Source organism: Colletes gigas, unplaced genomic scaffold (assembly GCF_013123115.1).
Source record: "Colletes gigas isolate AHSC1104 unplaced genomic scaffold, ASM1312311v1 Colletes_gigas_Sc00001, whole genome shotgun sequence".
In the NCBI taxonomy this organism is placed as follows: domain Eukaryota; kingdom Metazoa; phylum Arthropoda; class Insecta; order Hymenoptera; family Colletidae; genus Colletes; species Colletes gigas.
In genome coordinates, this window is record NW_025106630.1 from 12,483,085 (window position 1) to 12,507,239 (window position 24,155).

The 24,155-nt window shown below is 46.7% G+C and overlaps 1 protein-coding gene across 11 annotated transcripts in view; it reads left to right on the forward strand.

Moving 5' to 3' along the window:
* Nucleotides 1–24,155, forward strand: part of LOC122402214 (protein turtle-like) — a 234,641-nt gene that overhangs the window by 114,680 nt on the left and 95,806 nt on the right. For all 11 annotated transcript variants that reach the window (XM_043405285.1, XM_043404860.1, XM_043405199.1 and 8 more), the window contains one exon: nt 11,753–11,802. The gene's annotated coding sequence lies outside the window, so the exon portion shown is untranslated. The remainder of the gene's footprint in view (nt 1–11,752; nt 11,803–24,155) is intronic.

A 24,155-nucleotide genomic window follows, 5' to 3' on the forward strand; every position in this document is an offset into this window, starting at 1 on the left:
AGAGACGGTCGAATTAAGAAAAATACCCTTTTACATAAATTACGATATCTCGGAAACGGTAAGTCCGATCGCCAAAAACCAAAAACCATTTTAAAGGGGAAGCCTTGCCGCTTCTAACAGTGTTTCGATTATTAATAAAACACCAGTAGTTTCAGAACTGCACGTGTGTAAAGTTTAACTGTTTTTAATACGCGTTGTTGAATAGTGGAAACTGAAGATTCTCTCCTTTCATCTTTGCTATCTATTTACAAATATAGAATGTCCCAAAATAGGATGATGGGAGGGGGGCGGTAAAAAAGAAGTAAATCGAGCAATCATAGGGGTAATATTCGCGGCTGAAACTAGGAGCAGAGTGGACCAGAAGTGTCGTTCAACTCGGATTGTTCGGGATTCAGGCTCGGGAAGAGCCGTCGGACGAAATAGCTGGACGATGGCGGCGGGCGGTAGTTTCGAGCAGTGCCGGATGTAAATGCCGGCACACGCTGCCAGCGCAAATGTTGGCTCTATTGATTGCGAAGACCGTATAAACTCGTTAAGGAAAGTTCGCGTGGGACGGGCCGCATATTATTATACCGCGTGCTGATGATCGCGCCGGATAATTCGAGCAACTTTTTTTACTTCCCCCTTCGTTCTAACGCGCGGTTAACGTTCCGCGCATATTTATTAATTAAAAATATTTCGCTACGCGAATCGGGGAGATTCGATCGACTGCGATTTTTGTTTCGAATTAACACCTCGACTGCATTGCTTATCGCTCATTTATTTTAGACTTTAGTGGATCATTGGGGCTGCTCGGCAAGTTTAAACTAATAATAGTTCATTATTTTTTAAATGCTTTAAAGAAAAGTTGATTTCCATCTACCAATTTGGTAAAAATCAACATTAAGTAATACAATTCAGTGAAGATCGAGAGTCCACTGGAGGGTTATAAACGTAATATATGTATATAATATTTGATATCGAACGGTAACGTTTAAGTTCGCGTGGCGTTGCAGCAGATCCGGTATCGGTCGAAACTGTTTGTCGTGGGGATAGAATTGTCCGTCACCGTATATGTATCCGAAACGTAATCGAGGTATCGACACGTCCCGATGCTGAACTGGTAATTAATTGCACACGGCTAATACCTTGCGCGTGCAACGGAAGTGACTTGCGCGTCATCGATGCCTCGGTGCACGCTACGTTCCTGGCAACGACCCCTGACCCGACCCGGGGCGACCGCCGGTGCAGTGACGTTGCGGCGTGACGTCACCGAGTGCATCTGTGACGTCAAGAGGGTGCGGACCACCGGAGTAGGGACGATCCCGTCCAGGTGAAACATTTTACGAATCGGGTCAAGTTGCTTAACCCCCACCACCGCCGCCACCGTCCTCCTGGCTTCTCCGTTTCGTTAGCCCACCGTTTATCGTCTTCCACCCCCTCTGTTATCGGACCAGACGACCCTCTTCCCCGCCTCGATCCTTTCTTCCCCGTTTTCCTCGTTCCATCGAGTGATTTTACGGTCGTCGTTTCGTGCCGTTTCGAAAGTCTTTGAGTATTTCGCCGGGGCACTTTGCGACACACTCCAAACACACCCTTTACGCGGAGGCAAACGATCCACCGCATCCGGGCGTCTTTGACTCAGGGCCACTCGAGCGAGGCAAGAGCAAAGGATATGTTTTAAAAATTAACCTCGAGTCTCGCTTTTTCTTTGAAATGCGCCTACGATTCTTCGGATTGGATTTCTCTCGCGACAATGCGCGTCTTCGAAAGCGCATAGAAAGGCGGGATTTTAAAATCTGTAAAACGAAATCCCGGGTGCTCGATGCTTGTCCGTGGAAAACGTGGCGTTGACAGGAGCGATTTCGGCGACTCTTAACGTTCGCAGAGGAAAATGGAAAAAAGAATATCTGTGATTGGGAATGTTGTGACAACGTTTAAATTTTTTACAATGACACGCGTCGTGACATTGAATGTCACGGCATTTGAATTCGCGGTTCGGTGTCACGCGAAAATGTGCCTTCGGAGAGAATATCGAATCGCACCGATATTTACCTATTTTTGGTTCCCGGGTCATATATTGATAACGAATCGATGGAATGGCTTCAATTACTTTCGATATTGGATCCTTTTTTCGAACGTTATATTCGTTTCGAATACGCGCGTGTTTATTTTTCACCATGGTCGCTATCAGTGCGATACAAAAATGTGAAATAGTCGTTAGGAACTTAATATGTACTATCATTACCAATATTCAACAAACTTTTCCGAAGACCCAACAAGTAGAATTTTTTTGTCTAACTGGATCGAGAACCGAGATAACTCTAAATATACTTTGTTCTTCGACTAAAGTGTGTTCTGGCTATCCCTCTAATCCAGGGGGGGAGGGTCGTCTGGTTCCAATTCGTTTCGCGAAAGAAATTCCATTATACCAGTGTCCCCCGAGTTCCTGTAACTTTTTCTCCCGGACGATTCCAACCCCTCTTTTCGACCAACGAACCGAGCAACCATTGTCAAACGGAAAATTTTAAATTTTTTATTTGGTTTCCTACTAACACACAATGCAACTAAATATACACTAGATAATAAACACGCAATCAGCGGTTCCTGTAGGGTATCTCCCAAATTACAAAAAATATTATCAGACTCTGTTAATTAATTGGAAATTCGTAGCACGTCGAAAATTTCGTCGTAACACCTGTTGCGAGGGTCTGATCTAAGGTTTGAACGCGATTTCGCGACTCGTCCGCGGTTCGTTAGGGGTGTCTTTCCATCGTACAAATACTGGGTAGTCGGTATGTGGACACAATAACCGAGCAAACTTCTTCTCTGGTTGGTCTCACCGTTCTCTGTCCACGAACGGGGAAAACCTTTGATCCGCTCGACCCACGAGTCGTCCAAAGGGGAAGTACGGGTCCGCGCTCTTATTGGAAATAAAAGTACCCACGAGGTAAATTGAATGTGTCGCGATAGAGGTGAACGGAAACGATTTCCTTCAAAGCGCCGCGCCGCGGCGGCGGGCAACTTATTTTAAAGGGCAAATCGGTATCGAGTGCGGAGAAGCGGTCGGTGGAACGGCGTCACGTTACGAAAATTCATACGATCGATATAATCGAGATACGCCCGTTGCGTTTTATTAATATTTACACAGGCGAAAACTATTCCGGGGACGCCGGGAATATTCGCGCCGCGTCGTTCCTACGTTTTCCTTTCCCGCCGCTTTCGACCCGTATTCGTACAATTTCACCCTCTATATTTTTATTTCCACCCCCGTCCCTCTGTCCCCGGAGCTTTGAAACAATAACACGTCCATCTTGATTCCCCTGTCCTTCTCCCTCGAACCAATGTTTTTATTCTCCCTCTCCGTCATTCTCGTTCCCCCCTTTTTCGAGCGTTTAATCTCAATTCTGACGTAATATAATAAAACCAAGCTACGAAACACACCCGAAAGAGAAACCAGTGGTCGACGATAGATCGTTAAGGGGGCCAGGCACAACACTCTTGCGATATAAAAGCATTGTTTCATGCAAGAAAAAAACAAGAGAGATTAAAATCGAAGGACAAGTTGGAGGCCTCATCCCCCCACCCTCGTTAGAACGTCGCGTTCCTCCGCTGGCCCCCCATTTTCTCGGTCTCGGTTTTCTTCCCGGGTCGTTGTTTCGTCCGCGTTTTTTTTTCTTTTACCCTTTTGCGTTCGGGCGTTCGTCTTTTTTTTTGGAATCAATAACGGTGCCTGACCCGGGCCGGCTAGAGCGGGTCAAGTGGCCATCCGCGCCTGCAAAGTCCCGGATGCCTCGGTGCGCCAAATGCACGGGGTAATATTAGCGAGCTAGTTTCGGGCGGGCGAGAGGAGAGGGCCTAGACTCGAGCGAGGAATTGCCGAGTCAGCTCATCGGGATCGCGCTTTGTTCCGCTTCGGCGGGCTCGACGCGCACCGGAGGGCCATCCACCGTTGCATTCCGGCTTAGACGAGTCGCACTCTATCTTGTCCGCCCGTTTACCCTTCTCTCGGCCGCCCCTATTCACCCTCTGTCGTTCGAGCGCCTTAAGCCGGAAATTCATTGCTCTGCCACGCGACGCGCCCCCCCTTGTGCCCTCTGTTGTCTCGCCCGACGTCAAACAGCCACGGCCAGCTTGACGCGATACGACCACACCGACGCTTCCTTCGCGATAAACGCGTCGAGTTTCCTGCGAAATAAAACGTGGACGCCGTTTGGGCCCGTGGAATCGACGTGACAAAGACACCACGTCTTTGGAAAATGGAATAATAAATGGTCGGATTCAAATACACTTTTAACAAATGAGGTCATCCACTTGATAGCAGCCTAAACACGTATATACAGGTCTTACAAAAAGACCGAACTTGGTCGGGTCCACGAAAAGTTGGGAAAATATTCCGGTGTATTCTTTCATCGAGTTTTAAAGAAACTTGCCAATGGTGTCGTCTCTCGCGCGATCCTACGGTTTTGAAAAGGAGCACAAACGCATATTGCATATTAATTTTTTCGTGTCTTCGCTCGAAAAAGGCTCGCCCCAGTTTCGTGGAATACTTTGTACATAGGCACCGGGTCGTTTCGCATTCCCTTACGGTACGAAGATTATTTTTGAAAAAAAAATAAAAAAGAAACGACGCCAGGGAGAATAGATATCTGGTACACGACCTTCTGGCGATAGGGGTTCATTCATGAACGCGAAAATGTAAGGAAGATACGTCAGGTCAGGACGCAGTGCTGACGTCGGACGCTGGCCAAGGTTCGCGGGTCAGCGCAGAGTTCTGACGTCGAGGGGTTGAAAATACCCCGTCCACCAGTGTGTCAATAAGCGATACTGTTTTAAATTAACCTCCTAAGGGATGTTTTTCGAGTCTGCGATCCCAAATGCATAGATTATCTGTCGAAAGCAAAGTAAAATCTCATACATTTTAATACAGCAATGTATTGCTCCTATCTTCTTGAAAGACCACATTCGTGAAACATAGAACCGATGATTCCCGTAATGAGTATCCAAGTTAAATCCAAGGAAAGTCTCCGAGCGTCGTAGCCGCGGTTCTTGTCAACGCTTCGGAACTTCGGCTTCTTCCTGGCCCCGCGATTGCTCCCCGAAAGCGTGTGCCACGCTGGCTGGTCCCAGGATCCAGCAAGAAACGCCAGCCAGCCACCGACCTACATCGGTAACATTCCGGTTTTTGCGCGACCGCGCGGCTCGCGACCGCGCCCTCGTCCGCGCCAGGCCACGTAATTGTTTGACCCGACGCGCGAACCCACGGCCGATGTTTTGCGGCCGTTTCGTACCGAGTATTTGCATGTTAAACGTTCTCGTTATCTTCGCTTCGACGTTAACCTAGCGCCTGTCTTTTTACTTCGCCCCGGAACTTTCAAAGTGGAATGTTAATGTCTGGGGCCCCGGTGCTAGTGACGGGTTGTTAGCGCCGACCGTGGATTTTCGACGGACCGATTACGGTCGTTCTCTCTCACGCTCGAACCTCGCTATTATCAGTATGGAAATACAGAAACGCGAAGAAAGTTCCCCGTGAAATTACACCTTACGATAGGTTTTTCGTTTGCTCGGTTTCGCGAGCGTACATTTTTACTTGGAACTAATCGTGCACACGTTCAAGTCATTCTCTATCGTTTTACATTCGCTACCCTTAAAAATTAAAACGCTGGGCGCACGAGGAAAATGCCAGTGATTAATAAATGGTGTTAATTTTGGAAAGGACGTTAATTCGGTGCGTCGGTGAGTGAAAAGGCGATTCGAAAGGCTACGGTCGCTGATTACAGAGAGGATCCCGGTGATTTGCGGTCACCTATGGGATTCGCAGACGGTCCGCGGGGCCAGCGATTTCGCGAACGAGGCGTTCTTCTTTGCGATTTCGATCAAAGGGCGATTAGATCGAGTCGGAGACGGTCGTCTAATCAACGCGGTGCAAGAAAGGGAATCGCAGGACGATCGAGGGGGTCGTTGACGGCTGAAAAATGTCCACCGCTCGCGACAGTTCCGGTTTGCCGCAACGCTGATCCGGGATTTCGCGATAGACGCGCTCGAACTGGACGTAATTAATAAGGCTTTAACGCGTCGTCAGCTGCGCCTGCAATTTTTCATCTCCCCCGCCCTCCTCTTGGGGGGCTTCTGGTGCCGATTCCGCCAGCCGCTGGCCCACCAGACCGAAATGATGGAAGAGGCGCCGATGTTCTTGTTGCAAAGGGAATCAACCGGCGCGGGGACAGCGACGGGAGGCAGAAAAGACCTCCAAGATAATTCATTAGCCGCGCGAGGCATTGTTGTGATTCATTATCGGCGCTCGCCGGGCAGCCTTACCGACTCGGCAATTTATTACGAGCGAACGGGAATTATATGATTAACGAGAACGCGCGTATACGCGGCAGAAGCTCGCGGGATATAAATCCGGGACGAATTTGTTTGGATATTAGCCTAGGGGACGTTCTCCGCCCCCGCGTTTTAGATTTTAGCACTTCGACACACTTGGGGGGGAAAATTAGGAATTTATCGAATCAAACACGCGGTGTACAGAAACGATATGCATCGTGCAAAGAAAAAGCATGGACGTAGCGATTTATACTCGTATCGTAAAGGCTCGATGAACGCAAAGAAGACGTTCGGTGTCCGATCCACGCCGGATGTATTGTCCGAGACGTCAGCCGTTGCGTTCGATCTCGCGACGCGGACAATCGGCCGCAAGATCGACGAAAGAAAATGTCAGGAAACGTCGAGGAAGACTTTGAAGTTTCCCGACACGGTCCAGCGTCCCTTGACTACACGCTCCATCGCGTCTCTCTGTCGGTCGATACCGATGCTCGTCAGTGTCCTCCGCCCTCTCGCGCTTCTCTCTCTCTCTCTCTCTCTCTCTTCCCTCTTTATAGTCACCCCTTCCTCGGGGCTGCTCTCAACCGACGAGACTCCGCGTGTTACGTCAGTGGCAGACCGACCTCAAACCTTCCACCTTACCCGACGTCGCCGATGTCTTCCTCCCTCGACGTCGTCCCTGCCGGTGACGTCACGCCTGCTGTCCTACTCTACGCTCGGTTAAATTCATATCGCCGTCCCCGGCACATAATAACACATCGATTATCAATGATCGACGTCATCTACGACTTTTCGCGCTCAGATGCCCCTCGCAGTCGTTACCGTGCTTTTCGCCCCCTGCGACAGCCGCCTCTAAAACCTCGGGGAAAGAACGCTGCTGGCCTACCAGCTCATACAGTACTTAAGATTCGATAGACAATGTTCTACCGATCACCGAGTCACTAGTTGTTAGCTTTCGTCTGAAATATCCTGCTTGTAGCACCAAACATGCGTAATATACCTCGAGAGGTCGATCCTTTATATAAGAACAGACCTTCAAACGACGTTGTTAAATGTCTACATTATGGTTAAAGGGCTCAAGGTGTCGTGTATGCTCTTCTTTGTACCAAACAACTTTCGTGCGAAACATTTATTTATCCATAAACAATGGAGATATTTTGGAAAGAAATACGAGTCGGAAGAAAATGGGTAACCGGAAACGCGACCGTTCTCGCAGTGATGCGAAACGACGTGGACTGCATTCGCGTGGGCGATGCAATTTCGTGCCGGACGTTACGTAATTACGGAACAACGAAATCGCTCGGAAGGACGGCCGCGCGGTCGGTGCAGAAGTGGCTGTATCGCTATTAATTAAAAATTGAATTTTTCCGCTGACTCTGCTGGCACGGGCTACGGCGAAAAACCCCGGGAAACGAGTGTCGGGCAAACTCGATACGCCGAGTGCTGCTGTTTCGACGTTATGTAACTCGATTGGTTAATATCCAACGTAGCCTGGCAGTCGTTTTTTAAACCATTCTCGTCCCGATTGACCCGCGACGGATTCCTGATCGGTCCCAAGATAGTCAAAAACCAGCCATCGAACGCTTTTGGATATCCTGTGATTATCCAAAAGAATGATCTTCAAACTTTGTGGAAAGGTTACAAGATTAGACGATACTTTCTTATAAAAGTAAATATTTATTTCAAATATATTGCAAATAATTATACAGATAAATTGCATCAGATTACGTTCGCTTTAAGACCACTCGATTTCCATTGTACGTTGACTCGTGTAATTATAAACGAAGGCAAAGACAACAAAATTCAGTGAAAATTTATACTCGACATGCAGAAAAAGAATGTCGTGTATAAATTGCCGTACGTTGGTCTCGTTAGTAATTTATTATCGAAATAAAAATGGCGTCGAGCTATCTGTCTTTGACGCAGCCGAAGCGATCGAGCTCATAACGGTTCAGGAAGTAGACGACGTCGGTAGTCGAAAATTGCTGACACTGTGTGCGCTCTTTTTGCGAGCACGTTGCCTGGTCACGTACACGCGACGTACAAATTAATTAAAATCCAGAATCGATAGCGGGAACGCGGGTTAATGTCGCTCAAATACGCGTCGACGCGGAAGGAGCAGCGACTACGATTAGCGATCCGTGCACGCGACGCGTCTAAAATGAAGGCGGAGATAAAAGAAATGGAAATAAAACGAAAGAATCGGACGCTTCTGTTGATTAAATTCGCGGGGTACGTTCGTCTTCCCAGCAACAATGTTTGTTCCGCCTCTGTTTCGCCGCGGCAGTGAAATTGCGAGCGGCAGACGTTTGTTCGTATTACCCCCGCCGCGCTCAAACAGAGGGATCAAAAGTTATCTAATTACAGAGAGAAGCAACGATACGGGAACCGGGACTGCGGGACGAGAGGGAGCAGAAAAGTTCCGCGAAGTGCTCCGTCCGAGCGGAGTTTCCTTCTTAAAATAATACGACTTCTGCGAAAAGTCTCGCCGTATTTTCTTGCCGCTCTACACGTGTCTCTCGTCCCTTTTCCCGACAATGTTTCAAAAGGCGTTCCGTTTCTTCCTTGCATTTCGATCTTCCAACTTCCCCCTGACACGTTCATTTATCTAGATTCGCCGTGTACTCGACGCGTGTGACATTCGGTCAAATTCTAATTACAATTTTCGAATTCCAATTGTAAGATTCTTTTCTCTACCATTCGCTTGAAGCTGTTTCCTCCAACGGGGCCAAACAGTCGTAAGCTTGGAACGTTTTCGTTCGAAGGTAATCGTCCGCGATTCTCTAGCCGCACAGAGAGTGCTTTCATAGCTTTCGTCGGCGCAATCGGACCATTCGACTCTCGACATCTTCGAGCGTCCCCGTTCGACCGATTAAGGACCGTCTCGAACGCGACCGTGCACATTGTAATTCACACGTGGTTTGTGTGGATACAAGGAGATTGGACTCCTCGATGGCTTTATAATCCTTTGGGAAATCCAACACGGTGAAGGTAAATACTCTGATTAAACATCGACGTTGCCCGGCAAACTTGAACTTCGGACGAGCGAGCAGGTTTACCGCCTTATGCATCTCGATTGACATCGCGACCTATGCTGTTCCCGCTGCAACTTTCTACTCTATTGTACCGCGCAGGAATTTTTTTCCTGCGGGGGTACGGGGACGCGAGGGGAACGCCACGACTCCCACGTCCCCACCGACGCACATTTACTGCGCGAACCTACAAAAATTATACCGCGATCATCAACGAAATTATTTTATACACAGACATATCGCTGTGTTATCAAAAGAGAATGTAGCATCAATGAAATGTACATTTGAAAAAATTCAACGACTTCTGACGTAGCTTTGGCAAACCGAATTTTGCTTTTTTCGCGGAGAACGTTACGATCGAGTAGGGGAGCGATTCCTCGTGGAAAAATTAGGTCGAAAGCGTGGAATAAAATTTTTCCCCAGCCCCGGAGGTTCGTTCTCGAGCGACCCCAGTTTCAAAATTTATCGAGCACGCGTATATTAACTGCGAGTGAATCATTATTTATGAAATCATTCCACGCGTAGCCTCGACGGGAATCGGATAATAATATTTCCTGTATTTATGAATATAAACACGAGATATAGATTCTGCAACTGTTGTGTTTTAGTTTGTGTACGAGTTTTGAATCCATGTAACGTAAATATTTGCTGTTCCGAACCTATACAAGACCAAATGCTATTTAATGAAATCGATACAACTCCACTTTTAAGTTCTTCGTAACAGCTTGGATCGGAACGTTTATACATCGAAATAATTATTTTTAAAATTAATGTTCAAGGATTTGTGCATTTTTCGCTTATAAATCGCCGTTTTCGTGCACTGTGTGACGCGACGTGAGAGCGTAGGTTCGGCGTACGTTCGCGAATTCCAAGATGGCAGCGAACGATAAAGGTCGCTGGTCTTTTCGCACCATCTCGCGGTATCGCGTCTGGCGCATGCACACGTTTCGCGAGTCGATGCCACCGTAAGGTACACACCCAGAGAGCCAGGATATGCTCAAGTTAATACGATATCGGATTAATGGTGCTGCAAGGGGCCAGCAGGTTGAAAGATACTACCGTTAGCAGCGTACGCTTACCTCCGCTCACACACGGACGCCATCGCGCGAAAGGCTAGTCTTACGAATGTCTCGATGGACCGATCCTTTCGCGTTTCTATTCCCCCGAACACCGAAAAATCTAACAAAGCAATAAGCGATATCCTACGAATGAAAAACGAAGTTCCCTTTGCAATATCCTCTCCAAAGTGTACTTTGTCGACTCCATTTTTAACCGAATTCGAATCTCTAATAAAATATAAGCGTACGAGAGAACAGGGGCTGGATTTTATTTGAAACGAAAATAAGAAATAATCGTTCGAAATGATATTTCACTCTTTCATTTCCCGTGCTACGTAATTTGAATATAACCGAATCGATTTATTTGACGTAGCTGGCATTTCACATATAATTGAAAATAACTGTTCCATCGTTTACATACCGGATAGTAAATATTTGTTCGCTTACCTGAAACTTTACTCATCGTTTACGAATTGTCGATAATTTTATAACGAAGCACGCAACATTTTTCCTCTACTTAAAATCCTAAAATGAAGTAATCGTTGTCTAAAAAGCGGCCGCGTTTCGGAAAAACGGGACCAGACGGTTCGTATTTCCAGCACGGTTATATCCCTCGATATATATAATAATAATTATTATTAGTACACGCGATATTATATCCGTGCAATTAAATTACAATCCGCGGGGACGAACGTGCGACCGTTTCAGCGATAAAGGATCGCGTGTCGCTCGCATGTTAATCGCGAACAAATGTTTGTCGCGTCGAAAAGGGAAACCGGTGAATCCTCCGGTGCTTTTTTATGCAGATTCGGCACGTGACGTAGAGGAGGGGAGTGTGGGGGGTGGATTTTGGAGGGGGGGGTTAGCAACACCGTTGAAATTACTAGCCGGTGCGCGTAATCGAATTTAACGAATGGAATATTAACGGAGTTTACGCGGCCCCGCGACTGCATTATTAATTTGGCCGGTCGACCGCGGCGTCCCGCGCGTAATAACTGTTTATAATTTAATATGATTCCGTATCGGACACGGGGAAACAAGATTGTTTTAATGCAAGCCGTGGGGAACGGCACGCGGGGAATTTGGCGGTTCCCAGCGCGCACCAGCCCATCGAAACTCGATTTACTTAGAGGCATCGCAGGCATTGTTTCCCTGTGGTTTATTCCGCCGTACACTACGCCCGTTACGTATCATAATCAAACAGAAAAGAATAAAACACGCGCCTGGAACGGTCATTATTTATCACGAAACGACCATTTCCACGACGAACGCGAAACAACTATGGTTGAAACTTCTAAATTTTTTAAATTCTTGCCAATCAAAAGACATTAGTACTAAATTATTTGTTCCTTTTTACAGATGTCACGGATCGCCGCGAAAGCTGCTTAAACAGAGGTCGATTGCGGCGGGTATGTAACATGGAATATTTCGATAAAAATATTTTCAGTACTTTGCAACGAGGTTAAACGCGTAAGGATAATTTTTTTAAACCGCGTTCGCGAACGAGAACCAAAAAAATTAACGACCTTCCGAGAAAATTAACCATCGGAACAAATTCGAATTTTCAACTAATTTTTTCGACCGGGCGAAATTCCTATTGAAGCATCGCATTTCACGTCCATTTTTTTTCTCCAAATTCTATAGAGCCGTTTCTGAAAAATCCGCCGCGAAGCTTCGTAACTCGTTCCCACGGAATTTTCGCGTGCAGAATTCAGGAGGAAAAATTTCCACGAACATTCTTGGGAATAAAGCCCACCGATGTGATGTTTTCGTTTGTAATTCGATCTGTTATTGTCGATAGTTAATTCCGTAGCGATCCGTCTTAAAATTGTCACCTTTTTTAATCCGTCGAGGAAAGAAGAGAAAAAAAGTGTGAAACGAAGCTCGGAGTAATTCGGTATATCCGTTGCGCGAAAATAAAAATAAATTCCCGTGTGGCGAACGGGAGAACGAATGTGGTGCGTCAGCATTATCGACGTCGATCGTCGGTGGTTAAATTAATACGCGCAATTAATTGTTCGATTAAAATAACCCTGGGGTCGTAGGTGTATCGAAGATCAGCTGGCTAGTCCCGACAACCGTGAGCGTGATCGATCGTGTTCCCTGCAATTAATAATCCCGGACGGTGGCTGAGGCCAACTATTTCCGGATTTACGTGTGTCTGGGCGATCCGTGGAGGCTTTGCACGAAAATTCGGTAACAATCGAGTCGCTGCGCCCTCGCGACGGGATATAGACAGTTTCGTTTCCCCCGGATCGTTGCTCGAATCGTCGGAAACTACGTATAACAAGCTCAAAGCAGTCGCGACGCTGTGTGGAACGCATTCCCCGGCTAAGCAAACTCTATTCACTCGTTATTTGTTCGAGAATTCCGTTAACTCCAAGTACGGAGACAAAGTACGAAGATCGACTGGAAATTTCATTAACGTTTCACGCCGGGCTTCCGGAACCGCGGAATAGACAATTTCATAAACTGATAACGGTTTTTCGCCATTTAATGAATCGAGGAATTTATCGTGTATCGATTCGGGACTCGAGTTTAGGCGAAAACAGGCTGGCGGAAGAACGAAAAACAATGGATAAATTGGTAAATTATTTTATTAAAATGATTCGTAGCTTCGAAGCATGGAGATTTATAATACAGTATTTTGAGGATTTTATTTTAAGAGTCGCCGCTCCGCTTTTTCTGGCATCCATCTTGTCAGAGTGGATGGGCCAACGTGCTATTTTATCGTTTCTTATATCCTCCACCGGTATTTCCGCAGTCGTTATTCTTTTCTTCTCTTGAAGTTTTCTCTCCATAGAAAATGAATTAGATCGTCCTCTCTTTTTACTGTTTCCCTTTTCTCTTGACACGGACAGGCAACAGTTTCTCTTTTGTATTCTAAAAGGCTGTATCAACGCTGCTCCCTTGGCTCGATAAGTAATTTCTTTTACACAAACGCCAAGCATTTACTATTCTTGTTAATAAATGAATAACAATAATCTGTAAAACACACGTGGAATAATTAAAAATACGATTGTGCTGGGAATTCGTGAAAGTGTGATCGATCGAGGGACGCCATATTGGCTGGATTTGGAAACGCGATTTCATCGGTGTCACGGGACGTCGAAGATCGCGCGAGTGACCGGAATAAGCGACGCTGGTAGAACGATCGTGTTAGCGTTATTAATAATTCGCGTCGACGTCGGATAACGTTCCGAATTTGCACGGTCGACGGGCACCGCCGCGATCCGGCTCTTTGTCATTGAATTATTAACGCGCCGGCACATAGGCGCGATCCAAACGACTTCGCTGGAAAATAATTCTTCTCCAGTCGGTGTTTACCACCCGCGATCGCGAATCGAACGATGCAAAAGTCTTTTCGAGGCTCAAAACGTCCAAACATGGGTCCTGAGACAACCGTGAGCGAGATTAAAAAATAATTCAACGATACATCTATTGCAAATGGGTACCAGAAGATCGCTAAAGTATTTGCACGTTTAATAGTTTAATTAAAAACCGTGTGGACCACGAGAGATTTTTAAAGACGGTGACTCTCGTCTTCGATCGAACGCGTTAAAATGGAAAAGGAGACGAGAAACGGGCGGGAAAGAATTTAGCCCGTAATCGACGATCATGCTCAACGGAATAATTGTGGGAATTCGGTGCCGCGGTTAGCCGGTGCATGTAAACGTCATATCGCGTATCGGTTCGCAAGCTGATACACCGATTCAATGATACCCTAATATCAATCGGGTTTCAAATTTTCAGCTTGTTACGCTCATGGCAATGATTGCCATGGATGCGGTGAATTATTGCCTTGCAAATTCCAGCGATGGGTTCTGCCGGAAGCAAATTCGCGACTACGTTCGATAATTTACTATCGATACGAGCGAAAGGGGGGGGGGAGGGGGGGGGGCGACGATAGGGGTGGAAATTGAATTCGTTCCGTCGCGTGCGCGAGAAAAAGTTGACGTTCGTTGGAAAAACGGTTCGTCGAATTTTTTCGAACCGTTTCGACGACACGGTCCCCGACGGTCCTACGATCCGAGAGCGATTTCTCGCCGATCGATCGACGGCCAGAGATCCCGAAAATTGAGTTTTACGCGACGGACGCGCGTCGCGCAGAGACTTCGAGCTTCGTCTCGGTCTTTTTCTCCCCTCCCACCCCTTACTTTCCCCCAGCTCCTGTCTGCGAGAAACCCTCGAGGAAAGTAGGCGGCGGATCGCGATAAAATTTGACTTCCAAATGGTTGAGTCGAAGTTTCGTTTCCGTCGAGATTCCGGACGATTCCCGCGGTAACTTCGCTCTCGCGACGACTCAATTTCTCTTTCCCCGGGCAACGCCGAATCCTCGTGCTCGCGCCGAGGGGAAGAAGGATCGCGAGGCATTTCTCCCGCGATCGGCCCTCCGAGCCGCGAATTCTTTCCCCGTGAAACGTACAAATACCCGCCATAAATAGTTCGCCAACCAAACCGTATAAATAATCCGCGCGCGCCTCGTTTCGTCCATTCGTTCGCCGCGAATTCTGTCAATGTAAACTCACGATACACCGAATTGTGAGAAAATGTAAAGTCAATAATGATTTTTAAAATGTACGAGTTGTTTCAGTCTTTGGAGTATGGTTTCGATTTCTTCGTGTGTTACTTTGACGAGCGTCGTTTTCCTTAGCCATTTAACCCTGACGAAGTAGCTGCCGATCGACCATCCTTACACGAATCTTACGTTCCCCTACGAACCACGCGTTCCTTTTTTTTCCACCACTCATCCGGGACACAGGTTTATTGTTGAGCTTTATGACTCACACGAGAGAGCTGGTCGTCCGTGTTTTACGATGCTTGTTTAGAGGTTGCTCCCATCTCGTCGCTTCTGTCGAGGTGCAATTTCGAGGGCGATTTTCCTCGTTCACGAGCTCGAATAAAGGAAAGCCCCTCGGTCGACCCGCGAGATTAGATCAATTATACAACGGAAGTGGTATTAACATTCTGATCCCACTGTTACGAAATCTTCGGTTTCCTGGATCCTCGTTTTCGAGACGTTGTAGCACGCTTCTGGTACTTGAATAACAATTTTTTAACGGTAGACTCGAATTTATTACAAATAAAAAGAGAATGAATCGACAGGGTGTTGCCTACATTTATCGGCAAAAATAAAAAATTTCAAATCGTTCTGAAAAAATTATTTCTGGCTGCGGGGGTCAAGTACAATCATTTTTCGTGAATAGACATAACCCCGAAATCCTACTCATTTTCGAGAAAAAAATTATTTACCGAAAATATAATGTCTGACCATACCATTGATATGTTTCCCTGAAATTTCCTGCGTATCTTTAAAACATCATAACTCCTGAACGGATTGAAGGATTCTAATGTTTAAAAAAGCAAACAACGCGTATTTTGATGGAGAATATGTAGAAATTGTAAAAATATTCGAAAAGTTGTTCCTTGACCCCGTAAAGTGAGAAAAACCACATAAAAGTGGTCCAATTTTCAAACAGCCATAACTCCTACAATAGTGAATATATTTCAATTAAACTTTTTTCTGAAATAGAGCTCATGGGTACCTACAAAAAAGTATTAGACAACTTTTCCGTAGCGCGTCAAACAAATTTATTAAAAATGAAAAACGAATTTCTAAGAAAAATCGACAGGGGGTAGGTGCCTAAATTTTTCGGCCAAAAAAAAAGATTTCAAATCGTTGTGAAAAAATTATTTCTGGCTGCGGGGGTCAAGTACAATCATTTTTGGTGAATAGGCATACCCCCGAAATCCCACGCAGTTTCGAGAAAAAAATTCAGAAAGTGGACAAATTTTCGACCAAATTAAAAAATTTCAAATCGTTCTAGAAAAATTATTTTCGATTGCAGGGGTCAATTACAGTCATTTTTGGTGAATAGGCATAACCCCGAAATCCTACTCATTTTCGAGAAAAAAATTATTTACCGAAAATATAATGTCTGACCATACCATTGATATGTTTCCCTGAAATTTCCTGCGTATCTTTAAAAAATCACAACTCCCGAACGGATCGAAGGATTCCAATGTTTCAGAAGGCAAACGACGCGTATTTTAACGAAGAATTTGTAGAAATTCTAAGAATATTCGCAATGTTTTTCCTTAGCACCGTAAAGTGTCTCGGAAACACCCCCGTGTCTCGCGTGACTCGGTACCCGAGAATCGTTGTCGCTTAATTTCGCGAACCTTGTCGAGAATTAGACGCCGCTGCAACGGCGTCGTCTCTGTTCCGTCTTTGCAGGTCGCGGCCTCCCCGGCTTCGTCGATCGTCGGGTGAAACCAGCCGCTTTCTGCAACACGAAACCGCGCTCTGACGTGCAACGTAATTTCCTACGTGCCTCTCGCGCCCCAGCATCCGGAAACACGGAGCAGACAACAATGAAACCCCGACGACGCCGTTCCAACCACTCGTTCCCTCGCCGGGAGACGCGTCTTTCCGCCGGCGAAGAAGTGGAAATTACATCAAAGACGCGATTGTTCGACGACCATTGTATCGACTACCGTCGGCCGAAGACACGCGAGAACCTAGAAATAAACCGGGACGGAGCGAGTTCGCGCCTCGAATTCCGTCGCCTACGCTCTAAGAATTAGGCTACCGCTTTGGATTCGACCGAATCGCTTGATCCCTTCTGCAAGAGTTCGATTAATCGACTCTGATTCAGATTTCCAATTGCCAACGAGCGAAGGCTCGCAGAATTAATTTCGGGAGTTTACGCCTGTCGCCGTGGCCCGGCGTTAGTCTTGCTCGGGCCCCCGCGAATCGAACTAATTAAAGTTGCACCCGCGACTAGCGGAAAATTGGAAAACCTCGGGTCTCGTTCGCCGGAGATCGCACTCGCGGGGCTGAAAATTTCCGGACATTTATTCCGGAGCCCGGACGGATAATAACGTCGTTCCCGTTCCGAGCAGCGACGCTCGCGGTGTACGCTACATATCACGATTCATACCTGATGCGTTAATAACGCCGAGATAATTCTCCAGCGACGTGTTCCAGGGCGAATGGCCCATTTCACGCGTTACGAGCTTCCTCGCGCCTGGGCCCCCGCCATCGAACCATCCCTGAAAACTTTCCGGCGAGCTCGAATCGCGACGACTTACGTCTCCTTCGGCGATTGCCTCCAAACGGGATAATTTTACAAAATATTGGGCGTAAATTCAGTTCTCGAGGTATAAAACCAGTGGATGCAATATAAAAAATCTCTCAAGTATTACATAGCGCGGATGCTGGAGTTCAGGAACTGGATTTTAAAGAACTACGTTAACGTTAAGCGACTATAACCGAAGAAACGCGTGGCTTTGGGTTGGTTTCGAGGGGGAGGCGTGGTTGGAAGAAGAAAATGGACGGGCAAGATACTCGAAAACGGCAAGTTTCCCGTGGCCGGGGCCGCGGAACGCCTCTGCCACTTGTTCGCCGACGCTTTCGCGCTTCCGGTCGTTCACGAAAGGCAACGGCCAACGATGTAGCGAAACGCTGCCGGAGGCGTCGAGACGAGGGCTGAAGAGGCAACACGGGGATAGAAGTGTTTCGACCAGCCCCCGAGCCGCGAAACGAATGTACGAGCTAGCTCGGTAATTAAGAACGAAGGTGGGCAGGTCCTCCCGACAGAGAAAACTCGCGTTTTTCGCACAGACGCGTTTCCGCCTTGCCTTCCTTCGTTTTTTCGACTCGTTACTCAGTCTACGTCGAATGTTTTGGTCGCTCGAGGCTCTTGCAACTACCCTCCTCGCGATACGTAATCGAGAAATGGAAACGAGGACTTCGGGAATAGCTTCTATGTTGTTTTCAGTCCTGAAGTGGGTCCCACATGCTACGGGACACCCTGTATTTGAATTCCGTGGAGATAATTGCATTGACATCGAGTGGATGATATCGTATTTAAAGTAAACTTTCGCGTGATTTAAAGGGTGGCGTAATTTAGACGTTTCCGAGCCCCGAAAACGAGGATCGCGTCAGTGTACGAGGGCAGAAGAAGATGGATGGAGACTAAACGACACCAAAGGGTATTCGCGTCCTTCGTTTTCTCCCCGCGTCGTTTTTCCCGGAGTTTCCAAGCCCCGGGAAAAGGATTCGAGTCTCTCTGTTTCCGGCTTCCAAGTTTCCCCAGTCACCGTTGCCCTAATTTTTTTCGTCCTTTTACCTTCTCCGATCCCCGGGTTCGGTTCCGTGCCGGCTCTTAATCCGCGATCATATCGTCGATGTTGATCCCCGAACGTGTTTCGAATCGTCGGGACTCAGACGGGGGATTATCCGTTTCGCGATATCAGACGCGGGGGGTGGAAAAAATGTTGCGAACGCGGAAGGGAAGATCTCCCGCGCGACGCGGATGGCTCTTCCGTGATTCCGACGAACGGAAAGTTTGCTCGATAAATCGCCTTTATCGTCGAGAGACGTCGTCTTTTACTCTTTCGGTTGGCTCCGCGTCACCGAAACAACCGGTCAAATTGTTAGAGTTTTTATTAATCAACGGGTGTGAGAACTCTGGTACAGGTGGATTCTCAGGGGCTAAATGTGAATAAAACCATTTGAAAATTGATATCGAACAGGCACGAAAGTTATGTTAGGTCTGGTATCGTCGAGAAGCAAAGGTACTCGATCGTTTCAGTCTTTCCTGCGCGGAGTTGATACAGTTGTTCCGAGGCTTCCACGCTGGAAGCCATTTCCGTTGAAAAGCCGGCGTCGCGAAATATTCTGTCATCCGCAGAAAGTGCGTCAAAGGCGCGGAAAATTGGAATAAATTATTCGCAAACGAAATGCTCGCAGGACTCCGGGCGATCCCCGTCGAAGGATCGACAAATTTATTCCTGTGAACGATTTTGAACGACGGTGTACCTACGGGACACGGCGTCGATGAAATATTAAACGGGTACGCGAATAATTCGAACGGATAGCAATAGAACTTCCAGATTTTTAGCGATCCTGCTTTTGAATAATTTGTGGTTCGAAATATCTTGTTGTGTTTACTTATTATTATTATTATTATTATTATTAGTCATTTATTAACGGGAATAAACTCTTTAGAACAAAAGATGTAATCATTCTATTTACACAATTCTGAGGTTCGAACGTTTCAAATTTATTTTGAGAACAGTAATTTGACACTGAATTTGATCTGTATTGCCAAATTAGTAGAAAAGCTTGACGCCCAAAATGGTGAATTTAATTTTGGGATATCGCGAAGCTCGTGAAAAGAATAGAAGCACGTGTCCATGCCTGTACAGTGGTTTTTGGAAGTCGAGTTGCGTGGGTGTGCAGGCTGCCATAGGGGCGCGTAAGAGGAAGAGAAGAGCAGTCGGCAGACGGGCCGCCCTTCGCGTTTTTCTATCCGATATTCATTTACCATTCCGGTGCGCGGTAAAAGGGTGCATTTGCATGGAAATTTCTCTCGACTCGTTCCCCTCGAAAGGTGACGCGTACACAAATCCACCCAGCCCGTTTCTCGCCGGACGGGAGAAAGGATTAAAGTATCCGGCCGCGGAACAGAAATTGTTGGCGAAGAGGAGAAAATTATCGCGCGCTAGGGACGCGCCGCGAGCGAGCCCCTTCAGCCACAAACGCCCGGGCGTATCTTCGCTGGAGAGATTCACTCGACTTTTTTCAAAGAAACACCGCCGTCCGCCCCCAACGTTGGAGCTTTCAGTAATCCTCCTTTTGACTCTTCTCGCGCCGGCAGCCTCGCGTTTTTCGCCCCGCGATTCGACGAATGCGGGATGCTGCACCGCACCGAGCCTCCAGTCAATTTATCCGAGGGAAACACAATCGACGAATTCAACGTCGACGACGAAACACTCGCCTTACATTTCCGAATCGCGCGTTTTCGACGTCGAGTGACGAATTCTTTCAACCTTTTCAGTCTATTAGAACCAAGAAGAATCATACAATTGCTTAACGAGTCGCTATTTTTTAATATCAGGCCCATGTGGAGATATTTTAATTCGAATCCTATTGGAAAGGCGAACAATGGTGGTAACTAAAATCTCGATATTTATTATAAAGGGAATTTTATTTGCTCGTCTAGGATCGACGCGATAATTGCGTAAAAATTGTATAATTATTGGTCTCTCCGGAGCATCAATTATTTGGCGACGAGAGACCAATGTTCGTACAACTTTAATACAATTCCCATATCGATTCGACTCAAATAACATTTCCTTTATTAGCATCGAAATTTTAATTACGTGGAATCGGATGGAAACTTCGCTCCTTCCGTAGTTACTTTCTATTTGGGCCACCTTATTGTCGAGTTTCGCTAATCTTGAGTTATAATTCAGGTGGTGTAGTTAGATATTCTCGGTGCTATGAGATTGTTTCGAAAAGCCTGCCCCGGAGTAGAATCTACTATTTATTATCTTCCCGGCGAGTCCAGCGGCGGATCAGGGACGAAACACGATTCTCTCGTTACGAAATAATTTATGTATTCGATTAAAACGGATCCGTTTCCAACAGCGTCGACGAAACGCAAAGTCTGCGCGGAGAATCGGTCGTTTCGTATGCAACAAACCTTGGCACGTTCGATTTTAATCTTCGAGCTTAACCGCCCCCATTAAACGTTCCGTATTTTATCGTTCTCTTTCGACTCCTTCGAACGAGCTGAAGCAGCATTCTCGAAGATCTTCGCCGAGTTAGAACCGATTCTGCGGTTATCGTTCCGTCGAAACGAAAGAACAGCGTCCGACGAATTAACGGGGGGTGGCAACGAAAAACCGGGGACTTTTTGCGAACTCGTACGTTGTACCAGCTGGTATAAATCGTGCACGACTCGAAGATTCGCGAGTAGAAATTGGCTGGATGAGTGGCAAACGGGAGGGGGTGGGGCTGCCGGATGGCGGAACGATGTATTTACCTCGCGAAACGAGGAGTCGTAACTTATGCGGCCGCGGAAGAAACGCAAATAGACAGCGCCGGATCGAAACGCGAGAATAATTCTCCGACTGTCTGAAAAATTGCGCGTCGGTGAAAGATAGCAGGGAAGAAAAATATTCAAAGTGCTTCCATTCGCGAATATTTCACGGATACGTCTCGGTTCGGATAAACAGAATTATACGACGATCGAAATATAATTAATCGGTAAACTCGATCCAGCGTAAAAGAAGAGGTTCTAATTGGAATCGTTTCTTTGGAACACGTAACTTTCAATTCATGTTGGTCGTGTCTCTTTTCGTGTAATTTTCATGACTGAAATTAACCATTATTCGGAGTAATCTTTTGATACGATATAAATACCAGATTATAGTTACGTTATCCATAAACGTGGCGGGATCTCGCGATTACGACTCCCCGAATTACTCCCGGGCCGCGCGGAGTGTCGCAATTAACGCGTCGCGTGGATTGCACGGCGTTTCGCGACACCTTTTCCCCCGTAAACACTCGTTTTCTAGGAGTCTGGCGAGAGCCACGGACCCCTTGGAACCCCTTTTTAATTCTCACTTTCGCCCGTGGTCCGCGTCGCGGGTTTACCCGAAGAAAAGAAAAGCTTCCGCCGGGGCGGTCGCAGACACGGCTCGCAAATGGAAATTGGTTGCAAAGGAATATTTACTGGCGACGTTGGGCTAGGTGAAAAGCTGTAACTTACGCGGCGGAACGCGAAAGGGGCGAGAGCATAAAGGGAAAATGCACCGACTCCGAGGCAGCGAAAACTATGACACCATGATGTGTTCGAGGCATTCCCGCGGATTGGCGTTTGTCATGTCGTCCCTCGCGTCCCAGAACGCCCGCGCCTGGAAAATTACGCGAAGATACAAAGCTTGAATACGGAGATACCGCGGCAACTAAACTTTCACATTTAATTAAAATTCCGTTTCATCAAGAAAAAGTGCAGTTAATATACTTGCAATTTCAGACCTGCTCTTTAGAGATTTTAAAAGATAAAATTACAAAGTCTCTATACTTGTTTGCGTGAAAAATGTAACCTCTTTGTGAGATAGAGGGTCGTGATGTATCGCGTGGGGATTCGTCTCGGTTAATTTTTAGTTGCACCCCATTTGGCAAATTTCTAGAGGATACCCGGGCAGGGAGGTGGTTCTGTAAGTACACGGGCGAGGGATGAAGTACTTAGAACGCGCATCATACGCTAGACACGGTGATTGATGGAAGAAGAGGCGGCGGAGGGGGCAGGGGAAACCAATGGCACGAAGATAAATTAATAGCGTGGAATTTCTGGGAGTCGGAGGCAAACTCGTGGTCGAGTCAGTTGGTAGTTCCATGGGGTGGGAGGGATCCCGCCTACTCTTCCTCCGTCCTTTTCCCTCCTTCCGTTCCGTGGAAGCAGCCTCCGAAAGCATCGGTCCCCGCGTGCCATGGATCCCGTGGCACAAACCCTTCCGAATCGAATTGCCGCTAACTCCCGTAGACGCGGGGTATCGTCTGGCTATGTCCGGTGCCTACTAGTTACGGGCTTGTTCCCGGACTCTCTCTCTTACCCCGCCATTCGATAACTTTGGATTTCATTAGACTGGTTAATAAAGCTCGTTACCCCGGGTGCGCGTTAATCGGCTGGAAACTGGATTATACGAGGTCCGCGTGGCTCCTTTAAACGCCAATTAATTGCGTGGATCGCGTATGTCGGGAATCGGGCGTCGATTTCACCCCGGGCAGAAACGTTTTCCCTATTTGTCTCGTGCGGCCCAACCATATATACGGTCCAGTGTGGGCGGTGCTGTTCCTAATGCAAACGCGAATCGAAATTGTACGATGTTTCTCGCAGATAGAGTTACGAAATGAAATTTCGAATTATCGATCCTAATAGACGCACGTAGTCCTCGTTTCTTTATGTTCTACACACAGGATTATTAATATTCTGCTGATGATCCCAGTGAGTACCACTTGAAGAACATGTCCGACCAATATTCGATCTTTCTACTTGCTTCGGTGAATATTCGTATCTGTAGTGTTCTTTGTTTTAATTGATTATATTTTTCCTATCAATTCCCTTCCGTATACTATTCTCCAAGCTTGGTATACCATGGGATTTCTCAATATTCTTCAAACGACCCCTGTGTGTACCATTTGAGGAACATGTCCGACCAATATTCGATTTTTCTACTTGCTTCGGTGAATATTCATGCCTATAGTGTTCTCTGTTTAATTAATTATATTTTTCCTGATCCATGTACTATTCTCAAAGCTCAGCATACTACTTTGTAATCGTAAACGATGCTGTTCTTCGGTCCAGCGATGAAACACTAGCAAACCTGCAGTTTATTTATTTTTCTTTTTTTCCATTACTCGTATAAAAGAAGTGAAAACATTCACCGTGCCCAGGTGCACGAACGAACGGATTAATGTATAGTGAAATCAACGGAAAACAAACAATACACCATCATCAATATTTACTAAACGCCAGCGCTAGTAGAAATATCGAGTAATGGTCAGGCGAGTACATAGCGTTGCCAAATGAACCTATTTTTTTTCATATCGATGCTTTCCGTAAACGAAGGCTCGTGCAAAAATATTATCGTATGCATTTTATACGCTTTCGCGCGAGGAATCGTTTCGTTCTCGGAGCAGATTGGGAAGTCGATCGAAAAGTCAAAGACAATGACGGATGACGTTACGTTTCCGATCCGCAACTACCGACAACAAATTCGACGAAAACCATCTTCCACGGAGGTGTTCGTGTCCAAAGGGTCGATCAATCGCGAGGGGTTCACCGGTGACCCGAAAACAGGCGTCGAAGAAGTCGTAAAGACGGAAAGGAAAAAGAAACACGAAGGGTGAAAATCGATGGAAGGGAAGTCTCTCGTCGAATTCGTTAATCCCATTGGCCGG